Source organism: Protopterus annectens, chromosome 12.part0 (genome assembly GCF_019279795.1).
Source record: "Protopterus annectens isolate FY-2018-M chromosome 12.part0, PAN1.0, whole genome shotgun sequence".
NCBI lineage: Eukaryota > Metazoa > Chordata > Ceratodontiformes > Protopteridae > Protopterus > Protopterus annectens.
The window spans coordinates 1,063,202,303-1,063,218,812 of record NC_056746.1 but is presented as its reverse complement, the minus strand read 5'-3'; the positions used below and the strand labels follow the sequence as shown (position 1 = coordinate 1,063,218,812).

The 16,510-nt window shown below is 42.4% G+C and overlaps 1 protein-coding gene across 3 annotated transcripts in view; it reads right to left on the bottom strand.

Annotated features, from left to right (window-relative positions):
- Positions 1 to 16,372: 16,372 nt before the first annotated feature.
- LOC122816970 (cytochrome c oxidase subunit 6C-1) overlaps positions 16,373 to 16,510 on the bottom strand; it is a 133,088-nt gene continuing 132,950 nt past the window's right edge. For all 3 annotated transcript variants that reach the window (XM_044090076.1, XM_044090078.1, XM_044090077.1), the window contains one exon: positions 16,373 to 16,490. The gene's annotated coding sequence lies outside the window, so the exon portion shown is untranslated. The remainder of the gene's footprint in view (positions 16,491 to 16,510) is intronic.

The following is a 16,510-nucleotide window of genomic DNA, read 5'->3' as shown; positions in this document are numbered from 1 at the left end:
ATTTTGCTTTAACATGATCTGGTAGAGCTTGCTCCTTTAGCCATGCATGCCTTCTTATCACTGTGCCAGTCATGGCTGATCTAAATGAAGCCTCCAGTGCATCATAGCCACATTTTAAGGAATGGTTACTAACCTGTTGTATGTTATTTACCATTTCTAATACATATTTCTTGTCAAGAGCTTCATCAGTGGTTAATTTTTTAGTTAGCTGATCAAGCATAAACTCTTGGTATTGTATCATGTGAAACTGGCAGTTTAAAGCTCTAGCTGAGAGAGTAGCTGAAGTGTATACATTTTTACCCCATCTGACTAATGCCCTTGCTTCCCTTTCAGAAGGAGTAGGGTTTTTAGCTATAACTGCCTTGGGACCCTGGGATATTGTTTCTGGGTCTGCAAGGGGGGCCTTGTAAAGGTGGTGATGAGTGTCAGGCACCCTGTAAAATCTATCTGGTTTGGCAGGGGCTGGGGGTAATGAGTCTGGAGCAGAGCAGACATCATTAAAAGCGTCATCTACCACAGAAAGAACAGGAGGTATAGCTAAGGGCCTGTGCTGTGGAAGGTGTAGAAAGGTTCTAAGTCGAATCTGAGAATTCTTGTTGCTGCCATTGGAACTGCTCTCGCATGGCATGCAAGGTTTCCCCAAAGGAGAATTCTTCTGGGGGGGAGGCAGCGGGAATGGATTCTTCAGCATCAGAATCCTCAAAATTAGACAAAGGGGCCTCTGGCTGGTCAGTAATGTCTGATTCATCTGCAGAATCATCAGAGGACACTGGCTCAGGGGCTCTGCCCTAGGTCTCTTATCTGGGGCTGAGAGGCCCTGTCTGGGTGAGGTTGAGATCCTCTAATTAAAGAAATCAAATCTTCTGCCAAGGTGAGCATTTGAGAACTAGAAGAGGGCCTGGTTGAGGGTGGTTTAACAGGCACTGATTTGGTAGACTTGGCTGCTTTAGCCCTGGCGAAGGCCTTAATGGACATGGCTGCTGGAGGCCTAGCAGCACCACGTGCTGGGGTAGAGACATCCAGGGAATGGTGTCTGATACGTCAGTGCAGAGGCCGATTCAAGAATTGTAGCAGGGGCCTCAAGAGTAGAGATAGATTCGGCTGTACCTAGATCAGTTTCTCGGTTTCGCCGAAACAGAGACACTCGCGGTTTGCTTAAGCGTGGTTTCAGCGTCGGTCTTTTCTTTGTTTTTGGCAGAAAGTGTAGTCGGAGGTTCCGGCGACATAATGTAAGCAAAGTCAGAACCGAAAACTGTTCTGCAAACTCCGACCGGTTGAAGGAAGCACAGGCCGAACAGGCTGCTACGTCGTGGGCTGGGCCTAAACAAGGCAGACAGTAAGAATGGAAATCTTTATGAGGTATTTGTTTCCCACAGGTTAAACAATTATTAACTTTTTCTGACATCGGCTGAGGCAAGAAAGAGTCCCCAGCTAGCTTTAGAAGTCTTTAGTATTCGGTAGAAAAATCTCTGGATCCGACCGACTGGCACTTGCGAACAGCTTCTGCTTAGAAAGACTGAGGAAGATGGCGTCGGCTGATGCCTTTATACCCGAAGTCCAACAGAGATGACGTCGGATGAAGAGCGACATCAGCCGAAGCCGGACCCGGACTTTGGAATCCGGCCGACTGACGGGCTGCCTGACGACAGGACAACCCAGCTGTTATGACTGCAGATGCATCCATGAAGGACATCTGCTTCTGTGCATCAAAAGTTTTCTTTAGTTAAAACATTCCCCTTAAAAAACAACTTTAAATTTAGCTAATATACAATTTTAAATTAAAGACATCGGCAATGCCAAAGGAAAATTCAGGCACAAAGGTAGTACCCTTACTTAAACTGATGAAAATTAGTTAGTCAATGAGGTGTAGTTATACACCGTAAATTTGTCCTTCATAAATATATCAACGCAGAGCTTCATTCGTTAGAGCATGCTCAACAAAAGAATTAGTCAACCTCATCATCAGAACACATTAGCACTACTTGAAAAATATATCTAATTCGGCAGTCGGCCCTGTTGCTTTGGTAGTGGTATCCCTGGTTGTACTTGTTCCCACTGTTGAAGAATCTGTTGTAATGTGGGCCCACCCTTCCCCCTGTTCTTTAATCTCTCGGACCTTCTCAGCCCATCGTTCTCTTCCAAAAATGCTCATTGTTAAAGTCAGAAACCTGAATGTTCTCAAAGGTCTCTGTAGGTGTGGGTCTCCCAAGTAGCACCAAAACTATTTAGTAGCCTTCACAACAGTGGGATAAGCACAATCATTTTTAGTCATTGAGGTCTCAAGTTTTTTACGTTTAGTATTTATGTTGTCACAAAATTTTCAACATCTTTTAATATATGATTGTACTTGTTATAATAATCATTAAATAAGTAGTTGACAATGCTACGATGAATGGTGTTGAATTCATAATCCAAAGCTGCCAACTTGGCAGAATTATGTTTAATAATCTTAAGCATGTCAAGACCAGTGTTATTAAATAGTTCAATAAGTTCAGTGTAGGCAGGAGAACTAACCTCTATACCCATTGGCAGTTTCCAAATTCAGAGACCCTTCGGAACCTGCTTAAATGCCAAAGATTTATTTAGGAAAGCATTGTCCAACTGCAAACATCTGAACCTTTTCAGACTTTTCGAATATTTCCATCCGTTTGTTCAAAGAGAACTGCTCGTTTCTCTCCTTATTCAAGTCAGAGAAAAGTACAGTTTTGTACCTACCATAAATGTAGATGTCCGATAGGAATGCATCTGCAGTCCTTACAAATGGGTTGTCCTGTCGTCAGGCAGCCCTTCGGTCGGCCGGATTCCAAAGTCTGGGTCTGGCTTCGGCTGGTGTCGCACTTCACCCGACGTCATAGCTGCAGTTTTTCGGGTATAAAGGCATCAGCCGACGCCATTTTCCTCAGTGTTTCTTGCCCCAGATGCCAGGTGCCCTCTTGGATGGCTAAATTTGGATAAATGCCAAAGTTTCCAAATAGTAGAGAGCAAACACATAAAATAAGCATGTATGTACATATATACAAACAAATACACCATAATAGATCCCCCCCAAGCTAGCTGAAGGATGGCAAATACCCTAGGAGTACCTCAGAGGGGAAGGTGGGTGGGTAATCCTGACTGCAGATGCATTCCTATCGGACATCTACATTTATGGTAGGTACAAAACTGTACTATGTCCTTCAAGGATGCATCTGCAGTCCTTACAAATGGGTAGAATACCGTAGCTAAACTAGGGGAGGAGGAAAAGAGTAGAGATTATGGTGTAGTTAGGATCCCTTGCAAAACAGCAGTGGCAAAACCTGCTCGGGATCTAGAGTATAGAGGTAAATTGTAATGCTTGGCAAATGTATGCACGGAGGTCCAAGTAGCAGCCTCTATAATGTCCTTGGTAGCCACTCCTCGTAAGAAAGCTGTGGTAGTGGCTGTAGCCCTTGTGGAGTGAGGCCTGATGTTCTCTGGAGTTTTCTTTCCATGGTAGGAGTAACAAAATCTAATGCAATTTCCTATCCATTTGGAGATTGTCTGTTTTGAAATTGGTTTTCCTTCCTTTCCTGTTGCATATGCTACCAGAAGCTGGTCAGTTTTTCTATTGGCTTTGGTCCTGTCCAGGTAGTAGCGTAATTGTCTATGTACATCCAAGGTATGCAAGAGTCTTTCTCCCCTGTTCTGTGGGTTGGGGAAGAATGTAGGTAGGTGGATAGCCTGATTTAAAGAGACTCTGGATACCACCTTAGGCATAAATGTAGGATTTGTTCTCATGGACACTATCTTGATGGAAGATCAGGAAGGGTTGTACTACCATTAATGCCTGTAGTTCAGAGACCCTTCTTGCTGAAGTTATTGCCAGCAGGAAAGCAGTCTTCCAGGATAAGTATTGTAATTCTGTTGTTGCTGCTGGTTCGAAAGGGGGAAGTGTCAATTTTTCTAGCACAAAGTTCAAGTCCCATACTGGCAATGGAGGTTTCCTGGGAGGCTTTACATTTTTAATACCTCTCAGAAACTGTCTGAGCAGAGGATGAGAGAAGACAGGAGGATCCAAGCTGTATTCTGCTGAAATAGCTGATGCATGTATCTTGATGGAAGAATAGGACAGGCCTGTATGGAAGAGCTCTGCCAAGTACTCCAGGATGTTGGCTATGTTCACCAGTGTCACATCTTTCCCCTTTGCAGTACTCCAAATGAGAAATCTTTTCCATTTTGCTGCATAATTCTTTCTTGAAGGTCTACGAGCCTCCAGGATTATGTCTTTAACCCTTTGGGATAAATTTGGGTTAATTGCTCTTATGTAATGTTCCAGGCAGTTAGCTGCAGAGTTTTCAGGTTTGGATGCAGGATGTTGTAGTTGTTCTGTGTTAACAGTAATGGGATCAGGGGTAGTGCCCATATTTGTTCCCGAGACATGCTCCTCAGCAATGGGTACCAATGTTGTCTTGGCCAGTCTGGAGATATCAGAATGATCCTCAGACGTTCCTCTTTGATCTTCAGAAGCACCTTGTGCATCAAAGGAAGCAGTGGGAATGCGTATGCTGTCAGGTTTTTCCAACTGAAAGATAGGGAGTCCACCTTCCAAGCAAGTGGGTGGTACGTCCTTGTGCAGAATTTCTGTAGCTGGTGGTTGAGTGGGGATGCAAACAAGTCTATTTGTGGTAAACCCCATTCTCTTGTGATGGCTTTGAAGATGTCCGGATGCAGCATCTATTCGTGGGCATCTGTGGTAGTTCTGCTTAATATGTCTGCTAGAATGTTTTCCTTCCCCGGTACAAAAATTGCTTGTAACTGAATGTTGTAGCTCAGAGCCACATCCCATAGGTCCAGTGCCAGCCGGCATAGAGGATATGAATGTGTGCCTCCCTGTTTGTTGATGTACCACATCACTGTGGTGTTGTCTGTCCTTATCATCAATTGACCTTCTTGGAGAAAAGGTCTGAATGACTGGATAGCCAATTTTACTGCCAGCATTTCCTTTAGATTTATGTGCAGGTGCAGCTGGTCTTGAGTCCATAGGCCTTGTATGCACTTGTCCAGCATGTGTGCCCCAACCGAGGTCTGAGGCATCTGTCGTGATGGTTTGGCTTGGTTGACTGTTGCAGAAGGGCAATCCTGTGTTTGATTGACAGGCCTGAGCCCACCATAGGAACTCTTGCTTCAGGCATGGGATTATTGGAATTTTGGTTTCTAGGCTGTGCTTGTGTTGGGACCACAAATTCTTTAGGTACCACTGTAGCTTTCTCATATGCAGTCTGGCATGAGGGACCAGAATTATGCAGGATGCCATGAAGCCTAGGGCTTGTAGCACTTTTCTTGCAGTTAGATGGTTCTGCTCTGTTAACGCCAAGAAGTAGAGAGGAAGTTGCTCTTTCTTTTCTGCAGTTAGGAATGCCATTTGTTTTGATGTGTCCAGCTCTGCACCCAGAAAGGTTATTCTTTGGGATGGAATCAGCCTTGACTTTTTTATATTGACTGTATATCCCAGAGCTTGCAGCAGGTAAATGACTCTTTGTAAGTCTTCTGTTAACTTGCTTTTGTTGTCCGCTTGTATCAGGCAGTCGTCCAGGTAGGGATAAATTTGGATCCCCTGAAGTCTGCAATGAGCAATTACTGATGCCAGGCATTTCGTGAACACTCTGGGCGCAGTAGATAAGCCAAAAGGCAATGCTGAGAATTGATAATGCTCTGATCCTGCAAGAAATCTGAGGTATCTTCTGCAAATTGGTCGTATGGGGACGTGCAGGTATGCCTCCTTGAGATCTAGAGTTACCAGCCAAGACTCCTTGCCCAGCATAGGAAGAAGCTGCTGTAGGGTCAGCATTTTGAATTTTCCCAGCATAGGAAGAAGCTGCTGTAGGGTCAGCATTTTGAATTTTGGAACAATGAGGAATGTGTTTAAAGCGGACAGGTCTAGAATAGGCCTCCATTTGTTTTCTTTTCTTGGTACCAGGAAGAGTCTGGAGTAAAATCCCTTTCCTTGCTCCATAGATGGTACCTTTTCCACAGCTCTCATTTTTAATAGTTGAGATATTTGCTTTAGAGCTTCTGCCCTTTGAGTAGGTGGTAGGTTTGGCATTCTTCTCTTTCCTGGTAGAGTATGGAAATGGAACCTGTAACCTTGGTCTATAGTTTGCAAAATCCATTTTTCCCTTGTGATGCAATGCCAGTTCTTTGAAAGTAAGGTTAGCTTTCCGCCTAAGGGTGCTTCTAGTTGTTCCCTGGTAGGCGGTGCCACCGCCAAGTCACTGTGATTGAGTTGAAGTGGTGGTGACTGCAGCCGTGCCTCGCTGGTTGTGACCTTGCCACTGGCGTCCCCTGTAGGCACCCCTGGATTGGTTTCTGCCTCTAGAACGCCTATTCCTGCCTCTGTGTCTTAGAGGAGTCCGGAAAGGACCAATTCTTGGAGGGCCAGTTCCTGCTGAACCTTGGAGGTTGAACCTGTAAGAAATCTTTCACTGTTTGTACAGATTTTGTCTTCTCTTCCATCTTTAGTACCTGCTGTGCAGGGGAACCAAATAAATTGACCTTGTCCATGGGTGCATCCAAAAGCTTTGATTTGACATGGTCTGGTAATGCCTGTTCTTTCAACCATGCATGTCTCCTGATAACTGTGCCAGTCATGGCTGATCTAAAGGAAGCCTCCAGTGCATCATAGCCACATTTTAAAAGAATGGTTACTAACCTGCTGTATATGTTATGTACCATTTCTTGAACATACTTTTTATCTAAAGATTCTTCAGAGGACAGCTTTTTAGTCAACTGGTCAAGCATAAACTCTTGATATTGAATCATATGAAATTGGCAGTTCAAAGCTCTAGCTGATAAAGTAGCAGAGATGTAAACTTTTTTACCCCATCTCTCTAAGGACATGGATTCCCTTTCAGAGGGGAGGGGGTTTTTAGTAGAAGTAGCTGCTACAGCTTTAGGGCCCTGGGAGATAGTCTCTGGATCTGCAAAAGGAGCCTTGTATAAATGGTGATGAGTATCCGGGACCCTGTAGAACCTATCGGGCTTAGCAGGAGCCGGAGGTAATGAATCAGGAGCAGTGCAAGCATCATTAAATGCATCATCTACAACAGAAAGAACTGGAGGTATAGCTAAAGGCCTATGTTGTGGTAAATGTAGAAAGGTTCTAAGCCTTTTTCTGGAGTCTGAGAAATCTTGGCCCTGCCACTGAAATTGTTCCCTCATAGCATGCAAGGTTTCCCCAAAGGAAAATTCCTCAGGTGGAGAGGCTGAAGGGATGGACTCTTCAGCATCAGAGTCTTCGTATGGAGAATAAGGAGCCTCAGGAGGGTCTGTATGCTCTGAGTCAGAGGAATCATCTGTGGATACTGGCTCAGGGGGCTCTGCTCTAGGCCTCTTTTCTGGAGAAGGGAGAGAGGCCCTGTCTGGATGAGGCTGGGATCCACGAATTAAAGAAATGAGATCCTCAGCCAAAGAAAGCATATGGGAGCTGGTGCTGGGCCTGTGAGAGGGGGGTTTGGCAGGCACCATTTTTGAAGCTTTGGCTGCTTTAGCCCTGGCAAAAGCCTTAATAGACATGGCTGCAGGAGGCCTAGCAGGTCCACGTGCAGGGGTTGAAATATCCAGGGGGATAGTGTCTGATAATTCCTGAGAAACCGCCACAGAGGGTTGGATTTCAGAAGCCGATTCTACCAGGTTAGAGGAGGCCTCGGTAGAAGGCATGGTTTCGGCTGAAGAAAGAACCGCTTGCTCGGTTTCGGCCGAAACAGAGACACTCGCGGTTTGCTTAACCGCGGTTTCGGCCGAAACCGCGGACCGCGAGGGTCGGTCCTTTTCTTTGTGTTTTTTGGTAATTTGCGTTGTCGGAGGATCCGACGGCATAATATAGGCAAAATCAGAGCCGAAAATCTGTTCAGCAAACTCCGACAGACGTCTAAGCGTCTGTCGGTTAAAAGAAGCACAGGCTAGACAAGCTGCTACTTCGTGGTCTGGGCCTAAACAATGTATGCAATAGGAGTGGAAATCTTTATGAGGTATTTGTTTCCCACAAGATAAACAGTTATTCACTTTCTCTGACATCGGCTGAGGCAAGAAAGAGTCCCCAACGGGGTACTTAGCTTTTTAGAAGTCTTCGAAGTAATATTCGGTAGTAGTAATCTCTGGATCTGACCGACCGGCACTTGCGAACAGCTTCTGCTTCGGGCGCCACGCGGCAAGAAAGACTGAGGAAAATGGCGTCGGCTGATGCCTTTATACCCGAAAAACTGCAGCTATGACGTCGGGTGAAGTGCGACACCAGCCAAAGCCAGACCCAGACTTTGGAATCCGGCCGACCGAAGGGCTGCCTGACGACAGGACAACCCATTTGTAAGGACTGCAGATGCATCCTTGAAGGACATCTTGCTGTTTGCAAACTTAACCACTCTCCAAAAATCCCACCCTCGACAAGGTTGCTGACAATTTGATTGGCTGGATATCCTCCTTCCATCCAACTGAGGCATATGCATAGCGTTGTGTGCTGGTACGAGTGACATTACTAGGGCTCACAGGTGCAGCTGCTCCTCCCACTCCTCCTTTGGAAATAAGTGCTGGCAGCTTTGCACCGAGGAAGTTAATTCAGCAATGATGACTTCCATAATAAAAAATATATGTTCCAAAGTGAATAAAGCACTAAAAAGTGCTCTGTAAATGTCCAATAAAAAGGCAAACCACGCAAGTCAGGAACAAACAAAAATAAAAACCAAGCAACACTTCAAGCAAAGCAAAAACCAAGAATATAAAATAAAAAATCTAAACTTATACGTGGAAACACCTGTTTAATAGGACAACAGAGAATCCCAACGACTAAGTGCCTTCACCATAGCAATGGCTTCAGAGTACTGTTGGGTGGTACAAACACTTAAATAACATTTACTTTGTACTAAAGTTTGTCATCTGTTTAAATGTAAATGTGCTGTGATGATGTCATTGAATGTTGACTGGCTGGGTAATAGAATTAGGTTATTTAAATGTGGTTTGTTTCAGATGGAAATATTCGAAAAGTCAGTGAGAAGGTTCAGCAGTCTGCAGTTGGACAATGCTTTTCTAAATAAATCTTTGGCAATGAAGCAGGTTCCGAAGGGTCTCCGAATATAGAGGTTAGTTCTCCTGCCTACAATGAACTTATTGAACTATTTCATAACATGGGTCTTGACATGCTTAAGATTATTATCAAACCTAATTCCACCAAGCTGGCGGCTTTGGAAGATGAATGAATTAAACACCATTCATCGTAGCATTGTCAACGACTTATTTAATGATTATTATAACAAGTACAATCAAATATTAAAAGATGTTGAAAATTTTGTGACAAATACTAAACGTAAAAAACTTGAGACCTCAATGACTATAAAAATGATTGTGCTTATCCCACTGGTCTGGTCTTGAAGGCTACTAAAAATGATTTTGGTGCTACTGGGGGACCCACACCTACAGAGACCTTTGATAACATTGAGGTTTCTGACTAACAATGAGCATTTTTTGGAGAAGAACGATGAGCCCAGAAGGTCAGAGAGATTAGCCCTGGCAAAGGCCTTAATCGACATGGATGCAGGAGGCCTAGCAGCTCCACGTGCAGGGGTGGAAATATCCAAAGGGATAGTATCGGATAAATCCTGTGAACCTGCAAGAGCAGGTGGGATTTCAGTAGCAGATTCAGCCAAGCTGGATGAGGCCTCTGTAAGTGGCAAGCTTTTGGCCGAAGGAAGAACCGTGGACTCTGTTTCAGCCGAAACAGAGACACTCGCCACCGGTTTCGGCCGAAACCGCGGACCGCGAGTGTCGGTCCTTTTCCTTGCGTTTTTTAGAAATTTGCGTAGTCGGAGTATCCGACGGCATAATGTAAGCAAAAGCGGAGCCGAAAAACTCTTCAGCAAATTCCGACCGGCGTCTAAGCGTCCGCCGGTTGAAAGAAGCACAGGCTAGACAAGCTGCTACGTCGTGGTCTGGGCCTAAGCAAGGTAAGCAGTAAGAGTGGAAATCTTTATGAGGTATTTGTTTCCCACAATTTAAACAGTTACTCACTTTTTCTGACATCGGCTGAGGCAAGAAAGAGTCCCCAACGGGGTACTTAGCTTTTCAGAAGTCTTCGGTACTTGTAGTAATCTCTGGTTCCGACCGGCACTTGCGAACAGCTTCTGCTTCGGGCGCCACGCGGCAAGAAAGACTGAGGAAAATGGCATCGGCTGATGCCTTTATACCCGAAGAACTGCCGCTATGACGTCGGGTGAAGTGCAACACCAGCCGAGGCCAGACCCAGACTTTGGAATCCGGACGACCGAAGGGCTGCCTGACGACAGGACAACCCATTTGTAAGGACTGCAGATGCATCCTTGAAGGACATCAAGGGGAAGAGGGCCCCACATTAAAACAAACTAAACAGTGGGAACAAATACAACAAGGGATACCATTACCAAAGCAACAGGGGCAGACTGCCGAATTAGATACATCTTTCGGTAGTGCTAATATGTATTCCGGTGATGAGGAGGTTGACTAATTCTTTTGTTGAACATGCTCTAACAAACGAAGCTCTGCAATGTGATATACTTACGAAGGACAAATTTACAGTGTATAACTACACCTCATAGACTTTTAACTAATTTTTACCACAATTTGTTAAGCAAGGGTACTACCTTTGTGCCTGAATTTTCCTTGGACATTGCCGATGTGTTGATTAATTTAAAATTGTATATTAAACAGCTTAATTAAAAGTTTTAAGGGGAATGTTTTAACTAAAGAAAAAGTTTTGATGCACAGAAGCAGTTTATTGCACCTCAGAATGTGGATTGTCAGTGTTCGAAAGGTTATGTGAGGTAGAACCAAGAAGAATTTTGAATAGTGACAACAGTAAAAAAAAGTACATGACAAATTTGTCTACTGAGGAGAGGAAGGCACTTTTGAGTTTATCTAAAAATCATGAAAAGCGGTTGATGAAACCAGACAAAGATGGAGGCATGGTAATTATGTCTCAATAGGACTGTCTTTAGGATGTGTGAAATATTAAATAATAAACCTACACTAGAGTTAGTATCAATGAGGTTAATAGGGCTTATTCAAAGACAGACTTATTCTTGTTAGATGCATTATTTCAAGGCACTTTGGACGAGGATGAAATACAGGCATCCGTTTCACACCCGGTAACCCGGTTATACCGGTTATGTTCGGTATACCCAAGACACACAAGTCTATTTCTAACCCTCCCTTTAGGCCTATTGTGGCAGCCAGAGGATCCAAAACTGAACCATTGGCAGCCCTTGTTGACTTGTGTACTAAAACAATGGGTGAATTTGGGCACATTTTGAGAGACTCTTGGCATTGCTTGGAAAGACATAGGGGTGTGGACTTATCAGTACCAGTTTCTTTCCTATTGATGTGATCAATCTTTTTACTACAATACTTCACAAAGAGGGTTTAGACTTCTTTAGGGAAGGTCTATTAAACAGTAAAACCTGTAGTAATAGGACTAAAATCAATTTATTGGTCGACTTAATGGAAATTGTCCCAAGGAATAATTTCTTGCTCTTCGAAGGGTAAATTTACCAACAAACAGCTGGCGTAGCTATGGGAGCAAAATGTGCCCCAGTTTTTGCCAATTTAGTACTCCTGTTTTGGGAAGAATGTTTTGTCTTCACCTCTAAGTTTATGTCCAAAATTCTGTTATACAACAGATTTTTGGACAATGTTCTCATTCTATGGAAGGGAAATGAACAGGAAGCCAATGAGCTCCTTGAGCTTGTCAACAGTCCACTTTTCTTTTCAGGTTTCCACACTCCTGGCATCCAAGTGAAATTAACTACTTGGATATTAATCTTAAATTTGATGGTACAGTTTTGGAAAATAGTATCCACAATTCAATGCTTCATTATACTAGCTGTCACCCTCACCATCAGAAGAAAAATATCATCAAGGGACAGATGGTTAGGCTGTCTAGGTTGGTGAGTAACCCGGACACATTCAAAACAAGAGTTGTTCCAACTTGTGGGTATGTTTCTTGACAGGGGTTATCCCTTAAAACTAATTTTGAGGATCAAGCATGAAATTGTGAAAAGGAACACCCTTTACCAACCTATTCTTGGTGCAGGGCTACCTGCGAAGTCTCTTCAAGATTCAGTTGACGGTCCTGCTGTAATGGTTCTTGGGTATAATCATCTTGCTCAGGATATTGTTTCGGTGTTCAACAATGCATGGCATTTGGGTCTTACAGACACATGCAAGGTAATTTTAGGACCTAAATCAAGGACAGTGTAAAGTCGTGGGAGGAATGTAAAAGATATTATGCAAAATCCCTCCAGTAAATCCTTGATCTCTAGGATGTACATATGTGGAGCGTGTAGGGCATGCAAGTACATCAATGATGGTCCTTGTGTGTCTGTCACTGGGTACAATCGTACATTAGCTTGCCCAGGTAGGTGCTGTTGCAACACTAATATATTAGTGTAAGTGGCAACTTGCAGCAGCTGCACAAATTTTTACATTGGTAAAACTGTATGTAAATTGAGGGAGAGAAAAGTTGCACTTGTCAGGGCCATCAGAATTAAAGATGCCCACAATGCATTGTATAGACAGTATAAACTCTGCTAATTTCAAAAAATATATATTTTTGTTATAGATAGGGGGGAAATGCAATGAAAGAGGGGGTGATTTAAAGCTTACGGTGGAATATTTGGAGACTATGTGGCAACTCAGATTAAATGTCACTCACCCACCGGGACTTAACAGTATTGCTATTCTCCCTATGCATAAAACTAAAGCAACTAACATCTGAAAGCATTTCACATTTCTGCACATAAAAAGGTTTTATACATTTCCAAGATCTGTGTCTTTTTGATAAAAGTTTAATTCAAGTATAGGTTTAATTTTTCAACATTTTAGTACAAAGTATTTTTATACATTTTAGATTTTGAGTAGACAATATGTTGTACTAAAGATAGTCATCTGTTTAAATTTAAATGTGCTGTGATGTCTTTGAATGTTGATTGGCTGGGTAATATAATTTTGTTATTTAAATGTTGTTTATACCACCCAACAGTACTCTGATGAAGCTATTGCTATGGTGAAAGCGCTTAGTCGTTGGGATTCTGTGTTGTGTCCTATTAAACCGGTGTTTCCACGTACAAGTTTGGATTTTTTTTATTTTATGTTCTTGGTTTTTGCTTCAAGTGATGCCTGGTTTTATTTCTTGGGTTTTACACTTTAACACTATCACTAGACACTTTGGGCTATGCAGTGACTAATCCTCAGATACACATGCATTTCTAGGATTTTAAGAAATTTAAAAATAGGAACTAGCTGGGCTTTAACGGTTTTAAGTGTTACTGCAACCATACTGAAATTGCCAACATTTCATTCACAATACATACACACCAAATTCTGCTAAATAGGAGAAGCAAAACAACATCTATGCAAGCTGTACTCCTGGCTTTGAATAATGTAAACATACGTGAGATGATTTGCTATGACTGTGTTACTTCAAGTAAAAGATCATTTTTGCATTTACCACTGGCACTACATGACAAAAAAAAATTGCGCCAGTACTCCCTCACCTCTCCTGAAGATACCAATCTGATGTAATTACTGAGTAATTAAAGATTTATGAAATGTTATGCACTCCAAAAAATAAGCATGCACACTCATGAGCCAAGTAGCTCAAGCAGGTCTGAGGCCACATGTACAGAGAAAGAAACCCTGGTGTGTGCTGTGTGCATCTGGTCTGCTCTGAAGGGACTTCTGACAAGGTTAGTGGAGATTACCATACGCCACACTGTGCAACATTACAGCAGTCTCCACAGGCCAGACAGTCTGCTATGCAGACCAATATGGAGTAACTAGCAAGGCCTTTTTTTGTTCATTCACCTTTTTGCTACTCCAGTTCCATTCAAGTGCACAGCTTTTTTTAAATGCTGTTAATCCTTGGGTAAAGTAGCAATTCACAGTACTCTGTATAATGTGACTTGAAATTAGAGCATGAGGATAGGTAGAGGGTGGACATTTCTTACAATACAATTGGTTGGAAGTGTGTGTTCTTTCTAAAAACTGGACTGTTGGGGGTCTTTAGATGCACACAAGTGCAAAAGGACAGCAGATGGGACAAAGGCTGCCAGAAAACGGTTAACTCGTGCACGCCAATGGAGCTCAGAAGTGTGCACAACTCCTTCACGCCAATGGAGCTCAGGAAGTTTGCACTAACTTCCGATGGGCAGAGCCCAAGCCTTTTGACAGAATCAAATTATGTCCTCACATTTCAAACAAATGTTCATATCTCTGGAACCACAGAGGTTATGGTATAAATGGCAAACTGTTCAGCACAGTTTTATATTTGTAGTATTGTTTAGGTTCCAGGTCAGAAACAGAATTTCACAGTAACAATTACACTTGTAATATTTTGCAAACTTACAATACCTCAGCAACCACTTGAGTTACACAAATACTGTAAAGCAGAATGAGAACATGAGGCTAAGCAGTTCTGTTACTTGGTTGTTGAGATTTAGAAAAATATGAATTACAGTTATATAAATTAATCATAAAACAGTTAATATCTATTTACTTGGACTAGACAAGAGGTCAAATGTTTATGCAGCTAAGTTTGCCACTGTGTAAATTTTAAGATGAAATCTCTTAAAACCTTGTATATAGCACGGTTTTGGAATTACTTATGCATATTTGAACAAGCAATATTTGATGCCTAGAGGCGTAACTGCAGATGCACCTGGAGGCTTCACTCTAATGTAATATGGGTTGCTGTATGCATGGGCATGCATGTGCAGAGGGGTACACCTGCACAACAATGCTCCTATTAGCATCACAACACCAACATAGCAAAACATAAAAACTTATCCAATCAGTGGCAGAAATACAGTCTTGTTCCTGGAAGGATCAAGGCCACAATACAATGACAAGTAATTTGCCCTACATATCGAAAATGCCTTTCAGTGGTTTTAGTGTACAATCCCACACTTTGCTCCAGCACATATTTTAAAAGCATTTTAAAAGAGTCCAGACATTTAAGCAACACAATATCCAATTCTGTGATGTTATGAAAGTTGGTATGTTTTGTACTGGTGCACAACTCTGAAAGCATTACTGCTAAGCATCTTAAAAAGATACAAGGCAAAGTTTGAAAAAAGTTAGTGTACAGTAGGTCTACAACATAATCAATACACTTAAGTGGCTTCACAACACTGAATAACCTTATGCTGAACTAAATATTAACCAGAATGAACTGCAGTGCTCCAACTGAAAAGAACTGTCCTCATAACATGTACCATGGAGACACTTCTGCTTTTAAGTGAAAATACATTGTGATTAAAGGTCCTTCTTCCCTGTGGTATAGTTGCTGAGACAATTACTTCACACCTACAGTACAAGCATACCAGACAATTTTACACGTCAGCACTACAAGCACTACAGGCTGCAAGTTAAACTACTAAACACTTAAAACAATGTAACAGAGTGATACTATTTGCAATATGAACCAAAGTTCACTGTTCAGTTAGAGAGGGAAGGGAATCTCCAACCACACTAAATATGATGCTGCTACCATCCACTGCTAATACACATGCTACATTTGACTAAAGAGATGCTGCTAAACCGTCTGCACATAAAGTGAACTTGATCCCTCATGTTCTGGTTACTTCTTGGCTGAAGCATGCATCTGTCTTGTATGCCGAGACACAATGAACCATTTACAAGATATCCCAACACCACACTCCTTGGAAGTTTAAATATTAGGCTCGGTGGTTAGTGTGCAAGTACCAGCCAAAAATTATAAAGCAGACATCAGCCTGGACTGGACACCCTACAGGATCAAAGACAAACCACAAACGTGTTAATAAAAAGGATGGAGAATGTGTACAAGAAACCTTCTGGATGCCTACTAATGTCCACCATGTCAACCATATCTTCACAGTGGTTAATGTCCAGGTAAGGAGAGACTGCAACAAAGGAGCTTTGTGAAAAAAAAGCACAAAAATCTGATGGAGAACCTCAGGATGCAGATGCCTTTTCACTTAAGCAAAGCAGTCCAGCTGAAATATACCAAGCATATAAAAAACAAGCAGAAGCTGGTATTCAGAAAGAACAGGATTATTACAGTGCAAATTCCATCAGCTGCAATGCATGAATGTTAAATGTTTACTGATAAGTAGGACAGTGTAAATTACTGCATAGCCCATACCTACAAAAAAGTAGGTCTCCACATCCATCTCCATATACAAGTCAGATTTCAAAATACATTATAGGTACTGATAATTTGTATGTGACCACCAGTACAAGTATGTTTATGGTTTTCTGCACAACCTTAAACTCATCTACCAGCATAGCCAGATGAACCAAAATGTAATCAAAGTATCATAAATATGTGGCAAGCAAAATCAGACAATCATTCTCACAGGAGTGGCTCATTTATTTTAAGTTACACACTTGACATACAGGTTAAGTATAACAAAAGGTCTCTGAAGATTTGAGGGGGGGCAGGACCTCCAGGAATCCAGCAGCATCGCCACCTAGAAGGAAGAGGAAATAA